This window comes from Hemitrygon akajei, chromosome 6 (genome assembly GCF_048418815.1).
Source record: "Hemitrygon akajei chromosome 6, sHemAka1.3, whole genome shotgun sequence".
NCBI classification, from domain to species: domain Eukaryota; kingdom Metazoa; phylum Chordata; class Chondrichthyes; order Myliobatiformes; family Dasyatidae; genus Hemitrygon; species Hemitrygon akajei.
In genome coordinates this window covers 62,075,086-62,101,531 of record NC_133129.1, presented here as the reverse complement: position 1 = coordinate 62,101,531, position 26,446 = coordinate 62,075,086, and the positions used below count along the sequence as shown (strand labels likewise).

The following is a 26,446-nucleotide window of genomic DNA, read 5'->3' as shown; positions in this document are numbered from 1 at the left end:
ATCTTCAATCTCTCACTGCTACAGTCAGAAGTTTCCCCACTGCTTCAAAAGGGTGACAATCATACCAGTGCCCAAGAAGAACAGGGTGAGCTGCTTCAATGACTATTACCCAATTGCACTCACATCTATTGTGATGAAGTGTTTTGACAGGTTGATCATTACCATAGTCAACTCCTGCCTAAGGAAGAACCTGGACCAGCTGCAATTTGCTTATCGCCACAAAAGGTCTACAGCAAATGCAACCTCACTAGCTCTCCCCTCGGCCGGGGATTACCTGGACAATAGCTATACCTATGTCAGATTGCTGTTTATTGATTACAACTCAGCAATCAACACCATCACACCCTCAGTGCTCATCAAGCTTCAAAACCTGGGCCCCTGTACCTCCTTCTGCAATTGAATCCTTGACTTCCTTATCGGGAGACCACTGTCAGTGCACATCGGAAATAACATCTCCATCCTCATTGACAATCAATACTGGCGCACCTCAAAGATGCATAATTAGTCCACGACACTACTTTCCCTACACTCACAACTTTGTGTCTAGCCACAGTTCAAACACCATCTATAAAATTGCTGATGACACGACTACTGTTGGCATAATTTCAGATGGTACAAGGAAGTGCACTGGAGTGAGAAATGTCAGCTGGTTGAGTGGTTTTGCAGAAACAACCTTACACTCAACATCAGTAAGGCCAAGGAACTGATTTTGGACTCTGGAAGGTGGAGTTGAGGGAACACACGCCAGTCTTCATCAAGGAATCAGCAGTGGAAAGGGTGAGTTATTTCAAGTTCCTTGCTGCCAACATCTCTGAAGATCTCTTCTGGGCCCAACGTATTGATGTAATTGCAAAGAAGTCATGATACTGGCTATATTACATTAGTTTTAGGAGACTTCATATGTCACCAAAGGCTCTCGCAAATTTCTATAGATATACTGTGAAAAGCAGTCTAACTGGTTGCATCACCATCTATTATGGAGGGGTCACTGCAGAGGATCAGAAAAAACTTCAGAAAGTCGTGAACTCAGCCAGCTCCATTACGGACACTGGCTTCTCCAGCATCGATGACATCTTCATAAGGCAATGCCTCAAAAAGGACCCCCATCACCAGGACATGCCCTCTTCTCATTGTTGACATAAAGGAGGAGGTACAAGACCCTGAAACACACACTCAATGTATTAGAAACAGCTTTGTCCTCTCTGCCATCAGGTTTTTGAATGGATAATGATGCCATGTACACAATCTCACTATTTTTGTAAATCTCTTTTCAGCACTAATTATTTACTTACATTTTTATGTATATTTCTTGTTAATTATAGTTTATTATTATTATGTACTGCAATGTACTGCTGCCACAAAACAACAAATTTCATAATATATGCCAATGATTTTAAACCTGATTCTGAATCTGAATAAGTGATTTACCTTATTGATAAATAAAAAAATACTTAATTAATGTATTAGTTGACATGTTGAATGATAATGCAATTAATTATTGCATGTTCACATTGGCAAATTAATGGATGAGTACATCACCATGTCAATGAATGAGTGAAATTAGAAATATAAGAACATTTCAATGGACAAAGGACAAAATAACACCAGACAAGCTTGTGCAAAAGTGTTGCTTCCTCAGAATGCTTTTTTGTTTATGATAGACCACTTGAACTTGAACACAAATATAATTTCAGACTACTTGTGTCACCTAAGAATTTGGAAAAGTAAGAAATTAAATTATATTGATTATGTTTAATTGAATAACAATGCTAACGCTTTGCATTAGTTCAACAAAACTAAAAATGTTTTGATGGTTTTCATTGCTACTCAGTGTCTGAGTCTTATTGCTTCAGTGTCCAACAATAATCAGCCAACATTGATGGACTCCAGTTGCCCTGATATTGTTTCTCCATGGCTGCAATGTCCTTGTGAAACCTTTCACCATGATCGTCATTGACAGCGCCAAGATTTGCAAGAAAGAATTCTAAATGGGAATGCAGAAAATGAATCTTTCATGACATGTTGCACTTCATGGTTTCATATGCTTGAGGCACGTTGTCAACCAGGTGCATATAGTTTGGTGCTCTGTAGTTGCCAAGAAAATTTTTAACAGCATCCTTGAATGCCTTCCCCGCGATTTTCTCTGCACCCACTAGAAGTTCTTCGAACTGCCTGTCATTGATGACCTGTTTGATTTGTTGACCAATAAAAAGCCTTCCCTAATCTTATCATCAGTTATTCTGGGAAACATCTGTCTCAAGTATTGAAGTATCGAATTATAATTAATCAAATAAATAAATGGGTGTGTAAACCAAAGATACGGTAGATTGGTGAATGGATGAATTGCTGAATTAATGATGGATGCATGAATGTGTAAATCGATTGATAATTGAATGTCCATATTATATATATGTGAAAAATGAAGATATTGTCAAAGGAATGGATGAGGGAATAAATTTGTTAATTACCCTGAGAGTCTTAGTGATGATCTTTATGAATAGTCTTTTCATAATTAGACTGCGATTGGCCTCAAATTACTCTTATTTTCCAGTGATATCTAAACTTCTTTTTGTAAGATGGCCAGCGGTAATACTAGATGCCTTAGGGATGTCAGGGACTATTGTAGCAGTAGAACTGTACTGTTACAGCATTTCTGGTGGTAGGCCAGGCGGTGAAAGAATGAATCTGACTATATCACCAAGTTAACATGGGCAATGGCATTCATTCATCCTTCCAAATATATGGTCAGTTTATCAATCTGTCATAAATATTTACAATATCTAAGTAACTGTGAATCTATTCATATGATCACTCATCTATTCATGAATGAATGAATGACCATACAGATGAGTTAAATAATACGTGATTGACCTCATTACATTACTGTATTTCATTAGCATTTAATTAATGAACTGCAATATCAATGAATGAATGTAAAGAATGTATCTTCAAATGACTGAGTAAAGGATCAAATGAATGATCATGGTCATGAATAAATTAACTACTTAACTGAAGTGTGAAGCTGTGATTCAATAGTGAATTAAAATCTGTGTGAAAGAATTAGTGAATGTTAGAGTGAACGATCATTGCAATACACAAAGTGGTAATTAAATGAATGATTGAACAAAAGAATGAAAGTAAGCAAGATATAAAGAAAAGATGAACACATAATTTGAAAGGGGAAAGGGGGAAAGAAGGTGACTGGGAGAGGAATGAGGGCTGGTATGCTATGAAGGGAAATCCAAAGACCTGGTGACTTGTTGAGTTCTAGGGAACCAGGACATTAGGAAACCTGTGAAGAGTTGCTGAGAAGTCCTGTGGAGTAGGATGAGCAGGAAAGCTTGGTGTGGAGCAAATGATGAGTTCAGAGGTGAACTGTGGGGACGGTGGGGTGCAGGGCTGCTGCAGATTAGAATTTTGGGGATCATGTTATTTTCTGTACTGAGGGAAAGTGCCACAGTGTGGAGGGGCTCAAACTTGGTCCTGTGGTGAGAAACACACAAAATGCTGGAGGAACTTAGCAGGCCAGGCAGCAACTATGGAAAAGAGTACAGTCAATGTTTCAAACCCGAGACCATTTGATAGGACCTTCAGCATTTTATGTATTTTGCTTGTATTTCCAGAATCTGCAGATTTTCTCCTGCCTGTGGTGAGAAAACCATTTAGAACATAAGAAACACATACAGGCAATTTGCCCTATCATTCATCCAGATCATGGCTGATCTTCCACCTCAAAGATAAGTTCCTGCACTTATCCCTGAATATCTGTCTTTGTGGTAAATTATTTCAGTGACTGGACTTCCACAGCCTTTCAGAATCAAGAATTCTCCATGAAGGTTTCTCCTTTGCCCTAAGTGGCCTACCTCTTGTTCTGAGTCACTGACCATTGGTTCTGGACCCCTCAACCAAAAGGCACATCCTCCCTACACTCAGCCAGAGAAGTACTGTGAGAATTTTGAATGTTTCAACTAAATCTCCACTTAAAACAGAGAAACTAGACATGGTCTATTCATTATCTCGTCATATAGAAAATCTGCCAACCCTGGAATCAATCTGGCCAATCCTTGCTGCATACCATCAAAAGAAGATATATATTTTCTTAGGTAAAAAGACTTCAAATATACACTGCACACAATAGTACAGTTTCAGTCTCACCAATGCCATTACCCTAGGGGTCCAAAGTGACTTCTTCAAGAAAAGTCCAAATTCTGCAGCTCCAAAAGGAGTGTTGCGACCTCCTGTAACACAAAAATTGCATCATGGTCACCGGTTAACGGATGCCTGAATGTATTGAGCTGAATACTTGAAGTGACATAAAATTGAACTGGAAATGGTTGATGCTGTGCTTCACTTCAGAAAAAAATATTGATCTTCACTTGAATTATACTTGATAAAATAAGATTATTACATATGAAATTCCAGGCAAAAATCATATTACTACACTAGGACACCTTCCACTATATGTGTGGAACTAAATGAAGTGCATTCAGGACAGATCTGGTCTTTTATGAGGTGCTGTGGAACATCATCAGCTGAATAGTATTCCACCACAATCAGTAACCTCAACCCCAACATGATCTTCGTGCTAACATCACCAAGGAAGCAAACGTGTTTGGTGTGGAATATGGAAGAGCATGTTGGGACCATCACCAGACCTACATAATGATCTATCTAATGTAGCTGCAATATAGCATTACATTTGTCCTAAACACCATGAGCGGCATGAAGAAGCAAAAGCTAAACTTTCCCCTTTCAATAGATCATAGGGGCATAGAACATGAAACAGGCCTTTCAGCCCATCTGATCCATGACAACTAAGATGCCCATCAAACCTTGTACCATTTGCAGTCCCATTTTGATCAGATCCTACTGAAGGAATCTTTGGTGAACATTAAATACATGTCATCTCCAGATCTCCAGTATCTGCAGTCTCTCGTATCTCCAAAAATACGCTTCCTCAACTATGGAAGGGCCCAGCCAGTAAGTGTTAGAAACAAAGCTGAAACATTCACAAACATATACAATTCCATAACGAGATCTCCACCATCGAGGAAGCAAGTTTTCAGCCAGATGAATTTGTTTCAATTGATATCAAGAAGTGGCTCTGTGCCTGTACTCACTGGAACTCAGAAGGATGAGGGATGATCCAGTTGAAACCTATCAAGTGTTGAAAGGTCTCAATCGAGTTGATGTAGAAAGTCTAGAAGCAGAGGATACAGCTTCAGAATAGAGAGGTGTCCTTTTACAATGGGGATGAGGAGGAATTTTTTTAACCAAAGGGTGAGGAATCTATGGAATTTGTTGCTATTGGTGGCTGTGGAGGCCAAGTGTTTACATATACTTAAGGCAGTGGTTGATAGGTTCTTGACTGGTCAGGGCATGAAGGGATATGGGGAGAAGACAGGAGATTGGGACTGTGGGGGAAGATGGATCAATCATGATGAAATGGCAGTGCAGACTCAATGAGTCAAATAGCCTAATACTGCTCTTATATCTTATGGTTTTATAATCTAAGTGACTGAAGAACTTGATACAGCATCGAACACAGGACATTGCACAGTATGGCATAGGAACAGGCACTGACATCTGAGTGAACGTGAAGCCAAATCAATTCAAACCTATTTATCTGCATATGATCCATGCCTCCACATACCCTGCATGTTCCTGTGCCTGGGTATTCACGGGGTAAAAAACAACCCAACAGAAGTACCAGAGATCTGCAATCAGAATTCCTCACCTTTAGCCAATCTGTTCCACCACAGTCAGAATACTGGCACAAACCAAGCAATGAGGAAAAATAGCCCATCATGTCCTTGTACACAAATATTGGAATTGATCCAGACCAGTTGATTACTGCCCAATTGTCTGCTGTTAATGAGTGATGGTCAGTGTCATTGACAATTCTATCAATCAACATTTATCGTTCCACACTTATCACTCACCAATACTTAGTAAGGGTTTCTTCAGGACTATCCTTTCCAGATCATATAACAGCCATTGTACCAACTATGGGCAAAATAACTGAATTCCAGAAGAAAGCTGAGAATTAGTGATATCAAGGAAGCTTTTGACCATGTGTGATATAAGAAACGTGGATAAAACTGAATCAGTGGATATCTAAGGGAAAATGTTCCAATAGTTGAATTCATACCTTGCAAAATGGAAGAGGACTGTGGGTGTTGGAAATCAATCATCCCGATCATGACCAACCTTTGAGCAATCCATTGTGGGAGTGAGATAAACCCAACCATTTTCGGCTGCTTCATCAATGATTTTCCTTCTATCATAAGATCAGGAGAGGATAGTCACTGATTCACAAAATATTCAATTCTATTCACAACTGGTCAGAAAACGTAGCAGCTCATGCCTGTATACAATGAGTCTGAGATGACATGAGGCAAGGGCTTGAGAAGTGGCAGGTAACATATGTGCATTTAAAATGCCAGACACTGACCATGTCCAAGTGCCATAATTGACAGACCAGTGCTGAATCCCTTCCATCAGAAAACTGGGGCTCATCATTGATCAAAAAATTAATTGGAACAGCCATGTAATAGAGAGAGACTTATTTCTTGACTCCCTCATCCACAGAGCAGAATTTAAGATGCTGATGGAATGCTTTCCACCGACCTGGATAAAAGCAACTTCAGGAATAGTTTAGAGGTGCAATACTCTGCAGGACATGGCAACCTACTTGATCAGTATTTCATCCAACTCTCCGAACATTCATTCTCTCCAACAATAATGTACAGGGCTTTCAGTGTATGCCATCTACAAAATGTGCTGTCATTAATCAACAAGACTTCCTGACAGTTCCTTCCATCCTCCACCACCAAAGAAATACAAGAGAAGCAGGTGCACATGAACACCAATGCCTGCAGGTTCCTCTCCAGATCGCACACCATCTTTATTCAGAAATATATTGGCATTCCATCAGCATTGCTGGGTCTAAATGTTAGAACTCCTTGCCCATTAGCTTTGTCAGGGTACCTTGTCCGGATGGATGGGAATATTTCAAGACCTTCCCAAGGGCAATTAGGATTGGAAATAAATGTTGGGTTTGTTAGCAACATATATATCTGAATTGAATAAACGAAAATTAATAACTTTGCTCTTCCATCTGTTAAACCTGCTCTGACTTAATTAACTTTTATGGCCTTCTGATATCTAAAACAATCTGCTTGCTACATTCTGAGTGTTGTATTGTCTGCAAACTTTAAGATTATGCTTTGTGACCCAAGACCAAATCACCGACAGTCCAAGCTACTGAGAAATATGCATTAATTTCCCTCAGTATATCGGCCTAAAAAGTTATCCATGGATTCTGCCTATTGTCAAACTCTGGTGATGTCTGGTGGGAAATTCATGGAAAATGGAGACTGTGAAAGGGCAGAATTATGTTTGGCCAGACCATGTCATTCAAAATAGTTACTGGGTGAAGGATGCATGAGAGAGCTGCCAGTTCTCCTGAATCTTATCCTTGTTCTTACTGTGATCTATTGGAACCTGAGACATTTTAGAACATAGAACATAAATCAATACAGACCCCTCAGCCCATAATGATGTGCCAACCTTTAAATCAACACCAAGATCAGTCTATTCTCTCCCTTGCACATACTCCTCCATTTTACTTTCATCCATCTAATAATCCATTAAATGCCCCCCAGTGTATCTGTCTCTACCACCTCCCCTGGCAATATGGTCCAGGTACATAAGAACATAAGAAATAGGAGCAGGAGTAGGCCATCTGGCCCATCGAGCCTGCCCCGCTATTCAATAAGATCACAGCTGATCTGTCCATAAACTCAGCTCCATCTACCTGCCTTTTCCCCATAACCCTTAATTCCCCTACTATGTAAAAATCTATCTAACTGTATCTTAAATATATTTAGTGAAGAAGCCTCAACTGCTTCTCTGGGCAAAGAATTCCACAGATTCACCACTCTCTGGGAAAAACAGTTTCTCCTCATCTCCGTCCTAAAACTTTTCCCCTGAATCTTGAGGCAACGTTCCCTATTTCTAGTTCTAGGTACTTACCATTCTGTGTAAAACACCTACCTTTGACATCCTTCCTATACTTCCCACCAATCACCTTAATATTTTGTCCCGTGTATTATCTATTTCTATCTTGGGAAAAAGTCTCTGGCTTTCCACTCTATTGTGCCTTTTAGCATCTTGCACAGCTTTATCAAGTCACTATTTGCAGATCCTTGTTATCTTAGACAGACCAGTTGCCATACCAACCTGTGATGAATCTGGATAGGATGCTTTCTATGGTGTGTCTATATAATTGGTCAATGTCAATGGGTAGTTGATGAAGTTCTTCAGCATCCTAAGCATGTAGAGGAGCTGATGTGTTTTCTTAACCATGGCATCTACATGGTTGGGCTAGGATAGGGTATTGGTAATGTTCGATCTTAGGAATAATCAGAAATAAATAAGGGATGAAGGAGAATTTGAATATTAGAAGCAGGCTTAAATCTAAAGTCTCAAAGGGATTTTGTTCCAAAAGTGATCATGATATCCGTAGTGGCTCTTCCTATAATTGCCTGCCTTCATGGGAATTTAGAACATTCAAGCCCATTTCATGCTCTTTAGCTTTTTCTATGCTTATATCACTTCCTCTTGCATGAGAAAGGGAAATGTATAAGCAAGATGGTGATCTGATGTGTTGTTTGGGTTCTGTTGTGTTGTTCTCCAAACTTGGTAATCAATTTGCCAACATTTCATCACCATACAAGGAGACATCATCAGTGTGCTGTTCATGTGTGGTGTGTGCTCTGAATGCGCACACATATGTATGCGCGCCTTCTATCAGTACATCACCAAGGCCTGGACTGACGCGAACATCCCGCAGCACTGGAGAAAGGCAAACATCATTGTAATTTATAAGAACAAGGGTGACAAGGCCATCTGCGGCATTAGTAGGGGCATATCACTCCTTTCTGTTCCTGGAGAGGTCCTGGCTAAGGAGATGCTTCAGAGACTCATCAGCAACATCACCGAGTCAATGCTGCATGAATCACAGTGTGGGTTTAGGAAGAACAGGAGCACGATCGACATAATCTTCACAGCCTGGCAGCTTCAGAAAAAGTGCCGGGAGCAACATCAAAACCTGTTTATGGCCTTTGTCGACCTCTCCAAAGCATTCGACACTGTGCAAAGAGAGCTCTTATGGGATGTCCTCCTCAGGTTTGGCTGTCCCAATGAATTTGTTAACATTCTCCACCAGTTCCATGATAGGATGACTGCTCAGGTGACCTTAGGAGGACAAGAGTCCGAGCCCTTCCTTGTACACACAGGGGTGAGGCAGGGGTGTGTGCTAGCACCAGTGCTCTTTAACATCTTCCTCTTGTGTGTTACCAAGCTTCTCCACAATGAGATTGAGGATAGCAGCGGTGTGGCAGTGGATGTCAGATTAGCTGGCAACCTCTTTAACATCAGGAGGCTCCGCACAACCACCAAACTCCATAGAGAACGGGTCCTGGAGCTGCAGTATGCAGACAACTGTGCTCTTGTGGCCCATACTCTGGAGGATCTTCTGACTGTACTTGGTGTGGCGGTGAGAGCGTACAGCAGGATGGGGCTGACCGTCAATACACCAAGACAGAAGTGGTTTGCCAATGGAGTATCAGTGTTCACCCACCCTACCTGCCTTCACTGTTGGTGATGAAAAGCTGTCAGTAGTGCCATCTTTCAAATATCTGGGGAGCATTCTCTCTGAGAATAGCGGCATTGACAACGGCATCCAGAGCCACATTAAACAGGCATCAGCTGCCTTTGGGAGACTTCGGCGTAGAGTCTTTCAGAACAGGAGCCTTCGTCCCTCCACAAAGGTCGCCGTATACAAAGCGGTCTGTGTCACCACCCTCCTTTATAGCTGTGAAGCTTGGGTAACCTACAGCCATCACATCAAGTCCTTGGAGCACTTCCACATAAGCTGCCTTCAGCGCATCCTGGGAATTACCTGGCATGAGCAGGTGCCTCACACTGAAATACTTGTAAAGACCAACTGCACAAGTACTGAGGCCATGATCACCCAGCGTCAGTTGCAGTGGCTGGGGCATGTGATAAGAATGCCCCCATGTCGGTTACCCCGCAGAGTGTTATACTGTCGACGCTCAGCTGGAGGACCAAAGAAGCGCTATAAGGATCAGATGAAGAATGCTTTAAGGAAGTGCAAGATCAGACCTGAGGACCTGGAGGATGTTGCTGCTGACCGTACCACTTGGTGACAGCTGTGTAGAGACGGGGTTCATATTTTGGAGATGGAAAGAACAACCAGAAGACAGCAGAAGAGAGCCAGGAGAAATGCAGCCATGGTTGCCATCACTACCACATATACATGTCCCACCTGCAATAGAGCTTGTGGGTCCAGGATAGGACTGTATAGTCATCAAAGATCTCACCGTAAAAGGAGTGGACATCGTCATTGGATTCCAATGGACAACCGAAGAAGAAGAAGAAGAAGTGGTCTGAATGCTTGGCCTTTACATACTTATCAATCAGCCGACTGGTCATCATTATGGAAACCCAATTGTGACATAGGGCGCAGGTTTCATCACTGATTGGTTTAGTGGCGGACTCTGCATTGTCTGGAATTTTGCCCGCATTGGCTTATAAATGGGATCAAGGTCTATATGTCTGTTTATAGAACTGTTAGCGGATAGCCATGCTTCAAGATGTGTTGCCTTGAGTGAACGGTTGGGAGGGTGTGAGCTGATCTATTAATAATGGTTGTAAAGCTAGCAATAATGCTCAGGGCAAGGGGAAGGTGAAGCACAGAAAGGAATTTAGATAGATGGACCTTGTTGTCAGCGATGAGGGTATGGTAATCTGTATACCATATGAATGTGTTTGGCAATTGAAAATGACTTCATTAACATTGATCAGTTGCAAGGTCAGAAAATTTCCATGTCTTGGCACTGAGTTCTGAAGCTTGTTACTTACATCGCCTTTTGATTAGAGCTGTGCAGGGTTTCCTGGTTCTCATTCCTCCCCAATCTCTCTGATCTCTTCCCTCCTCACCCATACCATGTTAAAAGTTCATCCAACTGAATCCCCTTCACTTACACTGATATACAATGATTTGAAGTGGATTGTGAGTGAAGAAACTCATGATAACGAACCTTATCAAAAGGGTTTGATATGACCTCCAGTGCATCAGACAACTAAGTCACTTACAAGACCAAAAACAATTATATTTATAACTTATGCAGCATTTATATTGTGAGTGTAGTCTGTATCTGTGTGACTATGACACCATGGCAAGTATTTCATTATAACCTTACTTCACCATGTTTGCGCACATGACAATAAATTCAATTTGTTTTGAGGTAGGGACGAGGGTAGGCCACCAGGTTGTTTAAGCCTGTCCAACCATTCAATAAATCATGGCTGATCTACAGTATGCTAGTCTCTGCACCTCTTTTGTGTCAGTTGCTTATAACACTCAAATCCTAGATGTTTCAAATATTTATCTTTCTCCGCATCGGTGATCCGACCTCCACCAACATCTGAGGCAGCAATTTCCAGAGATTCACCACCCTCTGATAAAAGCATTGGCATGCACGTCTGTTTTAAATGACCATCCCTTCGTCAAGATTCAAGATTCAAATTTATTTGGCATGTGCACATCAAAACATACAGCGAAATGCATCATTTGCATTAACAAGGGGAGTGCCTGGGGGTAGCCTGCAAGCGTTAACACACCTTCTAACACAGCATGTCCACAATGCTCAGCAGATCAACACAGAACACAACAAGTAACAAAATAACAGCAACGAAGCAAACACTGTTCCCCCCTCCCATCCACCCACATATTCAGTTCTTTAACCACTCTCCAGCCTCTAGGCTCCAGTAGAATCAGACTCGAGCCTGCAGACAAAGAGGCTTTGACCTCCTTAGCGGACTCACAAAGATTTGTAGTTGTGGCTACAGACAACAGGCCTCGACTTGCGGACTTCCAATTCAATCCTCAGGCCTCGATTACTAGCATTGATCTCAGGACACAGCGATCACAAAATACTAGGCTTCAATCTCATGACTTGCCAATGACAGGACCACGAACACTAGGCCACGCTCTCCAGTCTCACCAATTCAAAAACCTAGAGGATCATCTGAACTGATTCCTCCTACTCACACAAAACTCCATCTCCAGAATCCGCTGACAACTTACTGACCTGAGTGTTGCCTTCATCCAGTCTCTGCCGGTCTGACATCTGACATCCAACATCCGACCACAGAGGTCCCATATCCGCACCTCTCCTTAGGAAATGCAGACCAACTTTAAATAGTGCAGGCTAGCTTTAAGTGGTGTGTTACTTATGATGCAAGGTCTCCTGCTGATGTGCGCAGCCAATGAAGAGGATGAGTGGCAATAGCTGCGTGCAGAATTAATTTCTGTGGGCAAGTAACACAAACTTGGCACAAACCCAGCATCACAGTGAAAGGGAACATGGCCGTTGTACATTGCGATTCGCATCCATAGTAAGGGCTCATTCATTTAGATTGATATGCAATGATATGAAATGGATAGTAAATGGAAAAAAAAACATTCTAATAATGACTTTTATCAGAAGGATTTAATTGGAAATTAATTAAAATTTAAATGTATTTTGGGAAGATGGTGGGACAAGAAAGGCAGAAGTATGGTGATAATTGTAGCAGCTGACTCCAATAATAACATTGATCTTAAAAAGTACAAAAAGCAAAGAAAGATCTAAATACTTTGTGACCTGCATGCTGGTGAAAGTGCTAAAAAGTTTGTACAATGGAATTCTGACATAGACCAAACAAAGTGTTAATCTTTACAAAACATACAAAACACAGCTGTCTCAGTTATGCTGTCTGTTCTTCACGACCCATAAACCCGCTCTACATTGCTTCGTTAATCAGATGAAAAGCAGTGACTCTCCCTTCTACCACCCTGATGTAAAGCCATGAAGGTGTTGTCATAGTTCTGAATGCACAAAGCTGGGAGGTGCTTTGATCTGCAGTTTTGCTGTTTATCTTCACTCCTTTCCGGTTACATGAGCTTTTTAAACCAGGGACCTCTTAAGGGAGGCCCCACACAGTTCTTACTCTCAGCCACAAGGCATTCTGATAAGCAACGCTATGTAAAAGAGCTTCAATTTGCCATTTGGCATATGCACACTGCAAAATCTGAAGTGGCCTGGAGAGGAAGCACATACAGAAGAACTTTTGTAACAGGTAAAAATCTTGAATAACATTCACTAATAAAAGTTTGTTTTTAAGTTAGATGACAAAAGATATGCTGTATCACTAAGATTAAAACCAACAAGGGAGCTAATATCATGGGGTGGAAGAGTATTATTTCTTTTCAGCAGTACTTATTCTGAAACCAATCAGTCGTTGTTTGTTGTGGTTGTGAGTTTTTTTTAACATAATCTGTAGAAATCCTTTTAAAAGACTGAAGGTTCTTTTAATAGCTGCTTTCCGAGTGAGCTGAATGACAAGTATTTAATCAACTGCTTTTTCGATGGTGTGTGTACTGAAGGTATTTTAAGTAGTTACCCATGTCACAATAAGTAGCACTTGTGTTGTTTTCAATTGAAGTGCTTTCTTCGATGGTTTGGTGGGACATACTGTAAATCTGTCACTGAGGAATACGACCTTGTTGAATTGTGTACGTTGCACCGTAGTGTAATTTGGATAAAGTTAAAAGCTATATGTTTATAGTTTTATGTACAAATAAGAGTGATTGGTCTGCAGCTGGGGGTTAAATCTGATAGCCCCTGGGACTGACGTGGGAGTTGAGGAAGGGGGGGGGGTGTTGGTGGGCTTGCGAGACATGATTAACACCCTCCATTGATTACAATGCAGGCAGCACGGCAGCTTGGTGCTGAACACTCCCTTCAATGCCCAGCCTGACTGGCTGTACTAGCAGGAGGCTGACGCTCCGAGGAGTTGATGCCTTTTAGCCCGAGCTGCTTAAAGTCAGCCTGTATCACTAAAAGCAGAGGAGTATTTACTTATTCTATTTATTGGGATGCAATACAGAACAAGCTGTTCTGGCCCTTCGAGCCATACCGCTCAACGACCCCTGATTTAACCCTGGCCTAATCACGGGACAATTTACAATGACCATTTCACCTACCAACTGGTAGGTCTTTGGACTGTGAGAAGGAACCAAAGGATTTGGAGGAAACCCATGCATTTCACTGGGAGGATGTACAGGTGAGGTCAGAGTCAAACTCTTATGCCCCGAGCTGTAACAACATCAGGTAACCAATATGCTACCATGCTGGAGCAGGTGGCAGTGGTGGTGCTGATCAAAAAAAATTGTTAAACAGCACCACCAAAGTTATTAAGGAATGGTGGACTCAGGTGTTATGGCATTAGGTTTTAGACTTGACCCAATTTCTGCAAATAGTTTTCCCATTATCAAAAAGTAAATGGAGAGTGCTCAAAAGAGGCTTATAAGGTTCTTCAGTGGGAGGTTGAGATTCTAAATTGCAGGAAAGCTAATATTGATGGTATCAGAAAGGATCTGGCAAATGTTGTTTGGGGCAGGCTGCTTTCTGGCAAAGGTGTGCTGGGTAAGTGGGAAGCATTCAAATGTGAATTTTGAGAATACAGGGTCTGCATGCTCCCATCAGAATAAAAGGCAAAGATAACAGGTTCAGGGAACCTTGGTTTTTGAGAGATATTCAGGTTCTGGTTAGGAAAAAGAAACAAGTGCGTAACAGGTATGGGCAGGATGGAACAAATGAGGTACCTGAGAAGTATAAGAAATGCAAGAGAACACGTAAGAAGGAAATAAGGACAGCTTGAAGATGGAATGAGGTTGCTCGAGGAAACAAGGTAAACCAGCTGGTTTGAGTCCTTGCCCTCGGAGAGGCCGCTGGTTTGATTCGCTTCCCTCAGTGATCTTGTCACTGTCCATGAAGGAGCCGTTGCTTCAAGACGTTTCTCTTGGAGTGGCCGTTGGTTTGTGTCTCTTCCCTTGGTGAGGCCGCTGATCTCCCGGTGCTCTTGGAGAGATTGCAGGGTCCCATTGCTCTCTGAGATTTATGGATTGGGCTGCCGTTCATGTTGGCCTCCTTCAGTTCTATGTTTTTTTCATGTTCTTGCCCATGCTTTTGCATTGTCAATTGGCAGGCTGGGGGTTTCGGTAATTTGTTAGTTTTGTGCGAGGGACAGGTTGGAGGTGTTTGGGGTTTGAAAGTTTTTGTTTCTTTTTTTCATACTGAGGCGTGCAGAATTGATGTCTTTCTTTCAACTTCTATGGTTTACTGTATTTTATGGCTATCTGGAGAAGACAAATTTCAGAGTTGTATTCCGCATACATACTTCGATAATAAAATTAATCTTTGAACCTCTTGTAGAAGAATCACAAAATTATTAAGAGCAAAAGGACAGCAAGGACCAAGACTGGTCCTCTAGAAGATGAAAGTGGTTACCCATGCATAGAGTTGAAAGAGATAGGGCAGATCTTAAATGTATTTTTTGCATCTGTATTTACTCGAGAGATGGACACAGAGTCTATAGAAGTGAGGCAAAGCAGTAGTGAGGTCATGGACCCTATACAAATTACAGAGGAAGAGGGATTTGCTGTCTTGAGGAAAATTAGGGTGGATAAATCCCCAGGCTGTGACAAGGTGTTCCCTGGGACCCTTTGGGAGGCTAGTGCACAAATTAAAGGAATGCAAACAGAAATAGTTAAAACATCCTTAGGCATGGGTGAGGTGCTGGCGGATTGGAGGACACCTAATGTTTTTCCGTTGTTTAAGAAGGGCTCTAAGAATAAGCCAGGAAATTATAGGCTGTTGTGCCTGACGTCAGTAGTGGGTAAATTACTGGAAGGTATTCTAAGGGACTGGATAAAAAGTATTTGGATAGACAGGGATTGACTAGGAAAGTCAGCATGGCTTTGTACGTGGAAGGTCATGTTTAACCAATCTTAAAGTGTTTTTGAGGAAGTTTCCAGGAAGGCTGATGAAGGCAAAGCAGTGGACATTGTCTACATGGACTTTAGCATAAGGTCCCACGTGGGAGGTTGGTCAGGAAGATTCAGTTGCTTGGCATTCAAAATGAGGGAGTAAATTGGCACTGAGGAGTGTGGTAGGACAGGGATCTGGGAACACAGATCCGTATTTCCTTGAAAGTGGTGTCACAGGTAGATAGAGTCATAAAGATATCTTCTGGCATATTAGCCTTCAGAAATCAAAGCACTGAGCACAGGAGTTGGGATGTTCTGTTGACGTTTAACTTTGCATATTATGTGCAACTTTGGTCACCTACATGAAGATGTCAGTACGATTGAAGGAGTGCAGAGAAAATTTACGAGGATGTTTCCAGGATTTGAGGACCTGAATAATAGGGAAAGGTTGAACAGGTTAGGATTTTATTCCCTAGAACACAGAAGAATGAGGCAAGATTTGATAGAAGTATACAAAATTATGAGGCGTATAGATAGGGTAAATGCAAGCAGGCTTTTTCCACTGAGATTAGGAGATACTAGAACTAGAGGTCATGAGTTAAGGGTAAAAGGAGATGTGCTTAAGGTGAACATGAGATGGAATTTCTTCACACAGAGGATGGTGAGAGTGTGAAATGAGCTGTCAGCTGAGGTGGTGGTTGCGAGTTTGATTTCAATATTTAAGAGAGATTTGGATAGGCACATGGATGGGAGAGGTATGGAGGCTATGATCCTGGTGCAGGCCGATGAGCTAGGCAGATAAATAGCTTGGCACAGTCAAGATGGGCCGAAGGGCTCACTCTGTGCTGTAGTGCTCCATGGCACTAAGGACACTGCCTGCGAGCAATGACGGTCCTTGCTTGCATGAGGGTCCTTAGCGATGGATGCTGTCTTCTTGAGGCACCACCTTTTTGAGATGTCCTCAGTGCTGGGGAGGATTGTGCATGTGATGGAGCTGGATGAGCCTATATCGCTCTGCAGCTTCTTGCAATTCTGTGCATTGGAGGCTTCATACTAGGCTGTGATGCAAACAGTCCATCATACATCCATAGGAACATGGTGACACACAGAATCTCCAAGACTAACATAGAGCCACTCGAGTGCTTTCTTCATGACAGTCTCCTTCTGTGTGTTGTCTACACCTTTGTACCTGTGCTGTTGCTGCAAACAAGTTTTCTTTATACCGCACATTGCCGCACTTGTGCACGTGACAATAAACTGGCTGACCTGAAGGAGTGATTGGTTCATAAGTCTGATAGTATTGGGGGAAGTTGAAGAGACCTCCTGTGATACAGGGGCTAGGAAGACCAGTGCAAGTATCTAGCCTTGAAGATGAATGATGGAATTACATAAGAGAGCACACATAACTATTAAGCTGTAAAGAGTGCAGAGTATATTTACAAGGATGCTGCCAGGACTCAAGGGACTGAGTTGTCGGGAGAGCTTGGATAGACTAGGCATTATTCCTTGGGACATTGGGGATTGAGGGTTGACCTTGTAGGGGTATATAAAATCATGAAGGATACAGATAGTGTGAATGCATAAAGTCTTTTCTTCCCAGGGAAGGGGAACGAGATTTAAGTGGAGAAGCAAAACATTAAAAAATGGCTTGGGAGGCAACTTTTCCCACAAAAGGTGGTAATATATGGAATGAGCTGTTATAGAAATTAGTTGACGCAAGTACAATAATGACAGTTAAAAGACACAGATAGGAAAGATTTAGAGGAACATGGGAAAATGCGGACAAATGGGACTATCTTTGATGGGCATTATGTTCGCCATGGACAAATTGGACCAGTGGGCCTGTTTCCACGGTTTATTTCTCTATGATTCTATAATTCAGCAGGTCAGGCAGCACTTATGGAGGTGGAAGGATGGTTAGTATCTTGGGCTGAGACCCTACACAAAGGGACTAAGCGTCCTCTTTCAGTCCTGATGATGCAGGGTCTCAACTTGAACCATTAATCATCCCTTCTTCACATCCCAGCTGCTTCCTGACCTGCTGAGTTCCACCTGCTGTTCATGATTGTTCCAGACTATAGCACCTGCAATCTTTTGTGTCTCTATAAAACAGCTTATGTTTCTCCTCATGGAGGTAATAGATATCATTGCCAAGGTTGATCATAGGTGATCACAGATTTGAGGAGAGGGAGGTTCTGATGTGTGTAGAAGGTTTAAGTGATGGTGGGAGTGAAGAAGGCCCAATAGTTTTTGTGGAAGTTTTGTAGTGGTTTAAAGCCATGGGGTTTAAAGACGGGCTTGGGAGAAAAATAGCTTACAGTAGGTTGTGATCAGTTGAGGCAAATACTGGGAACAATACAAGACTGACTGGTCATTTGATGGCTATTTCTTGTATTAAATAACAATGTTTAAAGTTCAAATTAAATGTATTATCAATGTATGCATATGTTACCATATACAACTTGAGATTCAATTTCTTGCAGGCATATAGTAGTATTTAATGAAAATCTATACATAATGAAGAATGACAAGCAACCTATATGCAAAAGAAGACAAACTGTTCAAATAAAAATAATAGTGAGAACATGAGCTGGAAATAGTTCTTGAAAGAGAATTGTAGGTCATACAATCAATTCGGAGTAGTGGTGAATAAAACTGTCCACACCAGTTCAGGAGCCTGATGGTTGTAGGGTAATAACTGTTCCTGAAGCTGTGGGTGTGGAGCCTAAGGCTTCTGTACCTCCTCCCTGATAGCAGAAGTGAGAAGAGGGCATAGTCTCGATGGTAGGGGTCTTTGATGATAAATTCTACTTTGTTATGGCAGTTTGCCTGTGATGGGTTGGGCTATATTCACCACTATCTGTAGCCTTTTCCATTTCTGGGCACTGGTTAGGATACTCTCCACTCTGTAGAAGTTTGTCAAAGCTTTTGGTGACATACCAAATCTACACAAACTTCTGAGAAAGTAGAGGCACTGTCATATCTTCTTTGTGATGATACTTACATGCTGATCCCAGGACAGATTCTCAGAAACATCAATGACTGATCCTCTCCTCCTCCATTCCCCTAATGAGAACTGGCTCATAGACTTCTGCCTTTTTCCATCTGTTGTCGATAATCAGGTTTTGCTGCTGGTGAGTGAGAATTTGTTGTTCTGGTACCATTCCACCAGATTTCAACAAGGTATATTTAGTAAGAGGAAACATGTTGCTTTTCCCCATGTGTCTTGAGTAATATCCATTGTCCAGCATTTTAATCTATGCAGAACAATTCCTCATAAAATGAATGCATTCACATTGTGGAAAAGGAGCCTGCAATACTTCTGGGATTATTGTTTGCTTTGATCATTATAATTCAAGTAGAAGTTCAACTAAGTGTTTTATAAATAAACTAAACTCCTTGTTGCCCAATATCCTTTGTATTCTCTCCTGGAGCCACCAAATTAAATCCCTCAGTCAATTTCAATGAAATTAAAAGCAAAACACTGGAGAAATGATGGAAATGGCCTCTGACTACACACTAGGAAGTGTTGGCCAATGTCTCTCTGAAGTTCAGAGCAGGAATCCAGTCAAATCCCTGCGGAATTTCAACCAAAAGTATACATGAAACATTAAAGAGGCAAAACCAAACAGAGGAAACTGAATTTAAACAAGACTATCAGAGTTAATGATAATCTTCTGTAAATGTTTGATGTTTTAAAAGAGATAATGATAGTGGAACTCCATCTTTAATGGCACATCTGCTCTCAGCTGTTGCTACAGGAATACGTTTATTACATGCCAACAACAATTAATTATCTGAAATCCTTGGGGATCCATCCAGTTCCAGTTCTTAAAATACTTGCTCATCTGCCTTAATTAAACAGAAGCTGACTACTGCTTACCAGAAAGAAAAGCTCATGTATCTTCAGGGCCTACATATAACTGGTTAAAATTGAGTTAAGATTCCAAGCCAATGACTGGCAGAAATGTTTTAGCAGTTGGAATTTCTTAAGGGAAAACTTGGAATGAAAGTCATCAAGAAGATTAGACAGAACCATCCCACACACTTATGACTACTTGTGTTGGGCTGTTTTCGTGTGTGATAAAGTGTTTGGAGTATTAGAATTGTACAGCATAGAAACAAGTCCTTCAGCCCACTATATCCATGCAATCTGGTAATTGGTTTATTGTTGTCACTGAGTTACAGTGAGAAGCTTCTGTTTTTGTTCCAGCCAGACAGATCATTCTGAACATAAGTACATCACAGCTTGGGAGGCTAATTAGTTATATGGGTAGAACTAATTAATATATTAGTTAGATTCTAGAAATCCAAAGCAACACACACAACTGCTGGAGGAACTCAGCAGGTCAGGTAACATCTATGGAAATGAATAGATAGTTAATGTTTTGGACTGAGACCCTTCTTCAGGATGGAAGAGTGTAGATTAGTGGTCGCCAACCTGTTGATCACGATTGACTAGTTGATCTTTGAGACTTTCCCAGTAGATCCTGAAAAAAAAAAGAAAAATAAATACACAAATACTGTTGAGAGATTGTTTCCGGGTTCGGGGTTTTAGTTCCGTTCTTTCTGCCCAGTGCGCATGTGTGTAGCTCCCCCATCATGCACTATATAGTGTACTGCAGTGGTCCCCAATCACCGGGCCACGAGGAAACGATATGATTTGTTGATATGAGTCAGCTGCACCTTTCCTCATTCCCTGTCACGCCCACTGTTGAACTTGAACGCACGCAAGGTCATCAGGTGGCAGGGATCACTGGTCGGCCTCGCGCGGCCGGTGGGAAACGCCGTTGCTAGGGGCTCGAAGCACGGACAGATGGGTGCCACCTCTGAACCTATTTAGCACACCGAAACGTTCGTGGGGAACTCGGTGCTAAAATATTCGCAGACGACCTAATTTGGGCTCAGGGTTTCATAAGTAGCAAAGCAACTACCTCGCTGCGATCTACTAAAAGTCATCCCTCAAGCCAAACTTTTGTTGGCTGATAGATCCTACGTGGGCGGGGGGGGGGGGGGGGGGGAGCGGGCGTGCGGCCTGTCGCACTCCTTGCTCGGTCGGTTGCTCTCTCCGGACTGTGACTGCTGCGGCCCCGGCACGGGGACCTCTGACCATCTCACCCCACCCACTACCAGCCGCACCTGGTCAAGGTATCTGGCGGCAGGCAGGCAGGAGGCTGGAGTTCGGGCCCAGAAGCTGTCTAATGAGGCAATGAAGCTCTCAAAACTGCTTCCATACCCTGAGTCCAAGCACCCTGCACTTAAAGACAAACCCACTGAGTTTTTTCAGCGGAAAAAACGTGAGCAAGTGGGACAGAATCAAGTGCTGATAGCCACGTAAACTAAATTACAGAATAGACTGGACATAAAGAACCTGCTTCGAGTATCACTGTATTCCAGTCATGTTTAACACCCGTCCCAACCCATCTGCTGGTCCACAAGAATATTGTCGATATTAAACCGGTCCGCGGTGCAAAAAAGGGTGGTGACCCCTGGTGTACATACAGTATTTCTACTTCCGGGTTGCGGGCCTTTACTTCCGGTCTTTTCTGCCCAGTGTGCATGCGTGTGACTAATCGATTTGGGGTCGATCTTGCCTTTCACTAAGGCCGAGGTAGGGGATCTTGGCCTTAAAAAGGGTGGTGACCACTAGTGTAGATAATACTCCATGGACTCTATGGAGGGGAGTCTAATTTACATGATAGAGTGACAAAACTCTGCAATTTCTTGCCACTTTAATCTGCGGCGCATCTGGATAGGATGCTTTCTATGCTGTATCTCTAAAGACTGGAGAGGGTCACTGGCACAGGGGACATGTCAAATTTCCTTAGCTTTCTGATGAAGTAGAGGTGCTGGTACGCTTTCTCGGACAATGCCTACGTGGCTGAAGAACTTGAAGCTCTCAACGATCTCCACCTCAACACCATTGCCCATTTACACTCATCCTATTTTTGAGCTATGTCTATGCTTCTATGCCTTGCCTTTTTAAGTATTCACTTTTGTATCTGAATGTAGGTGTATATGGGTATCATTTGCCATCAGAAATCCTGTCTCACTACTGTGATTAAGTGAGAAAATGAATCTTAGTCTTACACATCCCTCCTTCCTGGGGAAGGGCTGTGAAGTTCCACACAGAGCAAAGTGTCTGCAGTCATTTATCCGATGCAAAACACCACTATGTTGTGCAGTATTGAATAGGGCCAGAATCTGAATTGCACCATTATGATTGTATTGCAATGGTACAGTAGCATAGCAGTTAGAGTAATGCTTTACAGTGCCAGCAATAGGAAGATTGGGGTTCAATTCCAGCTGCTGTCTATATGGAACATAGAACATAGAATAGTACAGTACATTACAGGCCCTTTGGCCCACAATGTTGTGCCGACCTTCAAACCCTGCCTCCCATATAACCCCCCACCTTAAATTCCTCCATAAACCTGTCTAGTAGTCTCTTAAACTTCACTAGTGTATCTGCCTCCACCACTGACCCAGGCAGTGCATTCCACGCACCAACAACTCTCTGTGAAAAACCTTCCTCTAATATCCCCCTTGAACTTCCCTCCCCTTACCTTAAAGCCATGTCCTCTTGTACTGGGTAGTGGTGCCCTAAGGAAGAGGCGCTGGCTGTCCACTCTGTCTATTCCTCTTAATATCTTGTACACCTCTATCATGTCTCCTCTCATCCTCCTTCTCTCCAAAGAGTAAAGCCCTAGCTCCCTTAATCTCTGATCATAATCCATACTCTCTAAACCAGGCAGCATCCTAGTAAATCTCCTCTGTACCCTTTCCAATGCTTCCACATCCTTCCTATAGTGAGGAGACCAGAACTGGACACAATACTCCAAGTGTGGCCTAACTAGAGTTTTATAGAGCTGCATCATTACATCACGTCTCTTAAACTCTATCCCTCGACTTATGAAAGCTAACACCCCATAAGCTTTCTTAACTACCCTATCTACCTGTGAGGCAACTTTCAGGGATCTGTGGACACGTACCCCCAGATCCCTCTGTTCCTCCACACTACCAAGTATCCTGCCATTTACTTTGTACTCTGCCTTGGAGTTTGTCCTTTCAAAGTGTAGCACCTCACACTTCTCTGGGTTGAACTCCACCTGCCACTTCTCAGCCCACTTCTGCATCCTATCAATATCTCTCTGCAATCTTCGACAATCCTCTACACTATCCACAACACCACCAACCTTTGTGTTGTCTGCAAACTTGCCAACCCACCCTTCTACCCCCACATCCAGGTCATTAATAAAAATCAAGAAAAGTAGAGAGGTCCCAGAACAGATCCTTGTGGGACACCACTAGTCACAACCCTCCAGTCTGAATGTACTCCCTCCACCATGACCCTCTGCCTTCTGCAGGCAAGCCAGTTCTGAATCCACCTGGCCAAACTTCCCTGGATCCCATGCCTTCTAACTTTCTGAATAAGCCTACCGTGTGGAACCTGGAGATTGTATGTTTTCTCTGTTACCACGCTGGTTTCCTCCAGGTGCTCCAGTTTGCTCTCACAATCCAAGGACACATGGGGTTATGGTTAGTAAGTTGTCAGCAAGCTATGTTGGCACCAGAAGCATGGCACAGATTCAGGCTGCGTGGGTTATTGACGCAAACACCATGTTTCAATGTACATGTGATGAATAAATTCATAGAGCCATATAGCACTCAGGCACAGAAACAGGCCCATCGGCCCATCTAGTCTCTACCAAACTGTTATTCAACCTACTCCCATCAACCCACATCAGGATCATAGCCCTCCATTCTCCTCCCATCCATGTACATATCCAAATCTCTCTTAAATATTGAAATCAATCCAGCATCCTCCCTTTCTGTTGGCAGATTGTCCACACTTGCACCATCATCTGAGTGAAGAAGTCTGCCCCCCACCCCTCAGATTCCCTTTAAATATTTCACCATCACCTTCAACTTATATCCTCTTGTTCTGGTCTCATTCAACCTCAGTAGCAAAAAGCTTCTTGCATTTACCATATCTATACCCCTCATAATTAAATCCCAAAACTATTCAACCTTTCCCTGTAACCTAAGTCCTCAAATCCCACTAGCGTCCTTGTAAATTTTCTCTGCACTCTTTCAATCTTATTGAAATCTTTCCTGTAGGTAGGAGAGCCAAATACTCCAAGTTAGGCCTCACCAACTTTTTATACAACTTCAACATTACACCTCAACTCCTGTGCAAGTACTTCGATTTATGAAGGCCAATGTGCAAAAAGCTCTCTTTATGGCCCTATCTACCTGTGATGCTTCTTTCAAGGAATTAATGGATCTGTATTCCCTCTGTTCTACCACACTGCACTTTACCGAACTATTCACTGTCTAATTTCTACCACGGTTTGTCCTCCCAAGTGAAACACCTCACACATTTCAGCATTAAATTCCATCTGCCAATGTAATATTTAGAATTACTCTCAGAGCAAAGGATTCATATTGTCAAAAATATCTACAGAGCCTTTTTCCAATGACTGTAAAAGTTCTGTCACTATATTTAGACTTTCTTTTAAAAGTAAAAACCTCTTTTATGTTCACTTCCTTTACAACTTTCTGTTCCCACCATTAATGGCCTCAATTTTCAATCATCACTAACAATTTACTGCTTGGCCTTGGATTTTACACTCTGCACAGATTCCACTGACAAGGCAACAAATTCCTAAAATTATGCTGGGACAATCTGCCAGTTGAACCTTGGACAACTGTGCTCTTTGAACAACTCCATATGTTTCAATGGAGAAGACTGGCTGTAGATCAGCAAAGTAAGATTCACGTGAATTACTTAAAGAAACAGTTAATTTGAACATTTTCTTGTTTTTATCATTTTGTTTTTAATTTTTTTTTAGAATTTTCCACAGTGTGATTTATTTCTATTGATATTAAATTCTTGTTAAAGTTAGTGACATTTTAAAAGATTATTTATTACAAGTCAGCTTAGCTTCAAAGTTTGGCTGTCAAAGTACTTCAGTGGGAATTGTGATTGGAAAGCCTGGTGCTGATCAGGTGGCAATTGGCCTTATTCCAAAGCCTTCAGACAAGGGATATGGTCAATTAACCCATAAACCTAAGAGTTTGTAGGATGTGGGAGGAAACCTTCCCACATGGGAAGCCTTCACAACACAGAGAGAACAGGCAAACTCCAGAAGGACAGCACTGGAAGTTGGAATTGAACCCTTGACTCAGAGTGAGGCAGCAGTTCTACCAGTTGTTCACGATGTTGTCTACTCTTGGTGCCAACTAGACTATCTACCTTTTCAAAATGATAAAGGCAGGCACTCAGTAGTGGTGCGGCCTAGCCAATTTTAGCGGTGAGTCTTACTTTGACTCCATTCATATGGAAGTTTTACAACATAGAGGCCTTGTCCACATGTGGAGCTTTGTGAACTGAACATGTGGACTGAATCATCTCCTAACTGCGCGTTCTAGTGCACAGCAATCTATTTATGAAAATACAAGTTTACTTCATTCCAGCTCCCATCACAGTGATGTATGAAGTTGGCAGGGTAGAAGGAACTTCTGTTCTTCCTGGACTTGCTCATTCAGAAGGATAAAAAGAATACTTCAGGGATGTTCTCAAGACTGCCTTGGGGGAAAAAGATTCGAACAATGTCACTCATCCATGGCCCTATCTGATCATCCATTAAACTGGAAACAGACCATCTGTGATAGCGGAGGAAGCTTGGAAGACATGGAAGCTCCATGAAAATATTGGAGTGAATCCCAAATACAACTCATGGACCTGCATGGTGTTGCTTCCTGTTACAAAAACACTTCGGAGTTGAGCATGATGGCGAAGATGAGTCTAATAGATTGTTGTTGTTTTGGGCATTTTTCTTCAGATTGCAAGACCCTACTGGACATTGGTAATGTAAAATGCTGCAGGTTCGGTTTACTGTTTAGACCAACAGCGAGGTAGCTGTGTGGCCTCAGTTGTAGCGAGGACGGGGACTTGTGCCGCGAGCTCACCTGTTACAGCCAACCAAGGGTGGAGGGGAAGGAGTTGCCAGATGAGGTGTGGTGTGGATTGGGGTCTGGCCCCGCCCATTGTTGCTGTGCTCCAACGTTTGCTGGATTGTGTTCATCTGCAGACTGCTGCAAGCTTGCTCTTGTCGGCAACATTCACGGACTTGGCCGAGAGACATATACTTTTTGTGTGATTGTTTGTGATCGTATCTTGTGCTGTGTGCGACTGTTGGTGCGCCTTGGCCTTGGAGGAGCTCCTCTTACTCTGGCTGTGTCCATGGGTATTCATATATGGTTGAATGATTACTGAATTTGAACTTGAACTTGCACTTTCCACCACCTTTTATACCCCCTGTGGCAAAGTCAATGGGTTCTAAATTGGCCTCATAAGCCATCCCAGACTGGACCCAGAGAACTGAAATGAAACAAGCCATCCTCAAACCCCAGCACTGCCTATCAGGCCATCAAACAAATGAGCTGTTATTAGATATAATATCCACATAGAAGCAAGTTCATGGGAGGGACATGTATAGGTAAGTAAACATTTACGTTTAGTTATTTTTATAAATT

At 42.3% G+C, this 26,446-nt stretch overlaps 1 protein-coding gene and 1 long non-coding RNA gene across 8 annotated transcripts in view; one reads left to right on the top strand and one right to left on the bottom strand.

Annotated features, from left to right (window-relative positions):
• Positions 1-12,281, bottom strand: part of LOC140728722 (uncharacterized) — a 33,534-nt gene extending 21,253 nt beyond the window's left edge. Inside the window, exons 1-2 of the long non-coding RNA XR_012099166.1 lie at positions 12,183-12,281; positions 4,156-4,238 (exon numbers count right to left, since the gene is read on the bottom strand). This is a non-coding gene — a long non-coding RNA (uncharacterized lncRNA). The remainder of the gene's footprint in view (positions 1-4,155; positions 4,239-12,182) is intronic.
• Positions 12,282-12,896: 615 nt separating this feature from the next.
• frem1a (Fras1 related extracellular matrix 1a) overlaps positions 12,897-26,446 on the top strand; it is a 184,607-nt gene continuing 171,057 nt past the window's right edge. For 2 of the 7 annotated variants that reach the window (XR_012099266.1, XM_073048446.1), the window contains exon 1: positions 12,897-13,212. The gene's annotated coding sequence lies outside the window, so the exon portion shown is untranslated. The remainder of the gene's footprint in view (positions 13,213-26,446) is intronic. The other 5 variants (XM_073048443.1, XM_073048442.1, XM_073048444.1 and 2 more) reach the window with 4 other exon arrangements.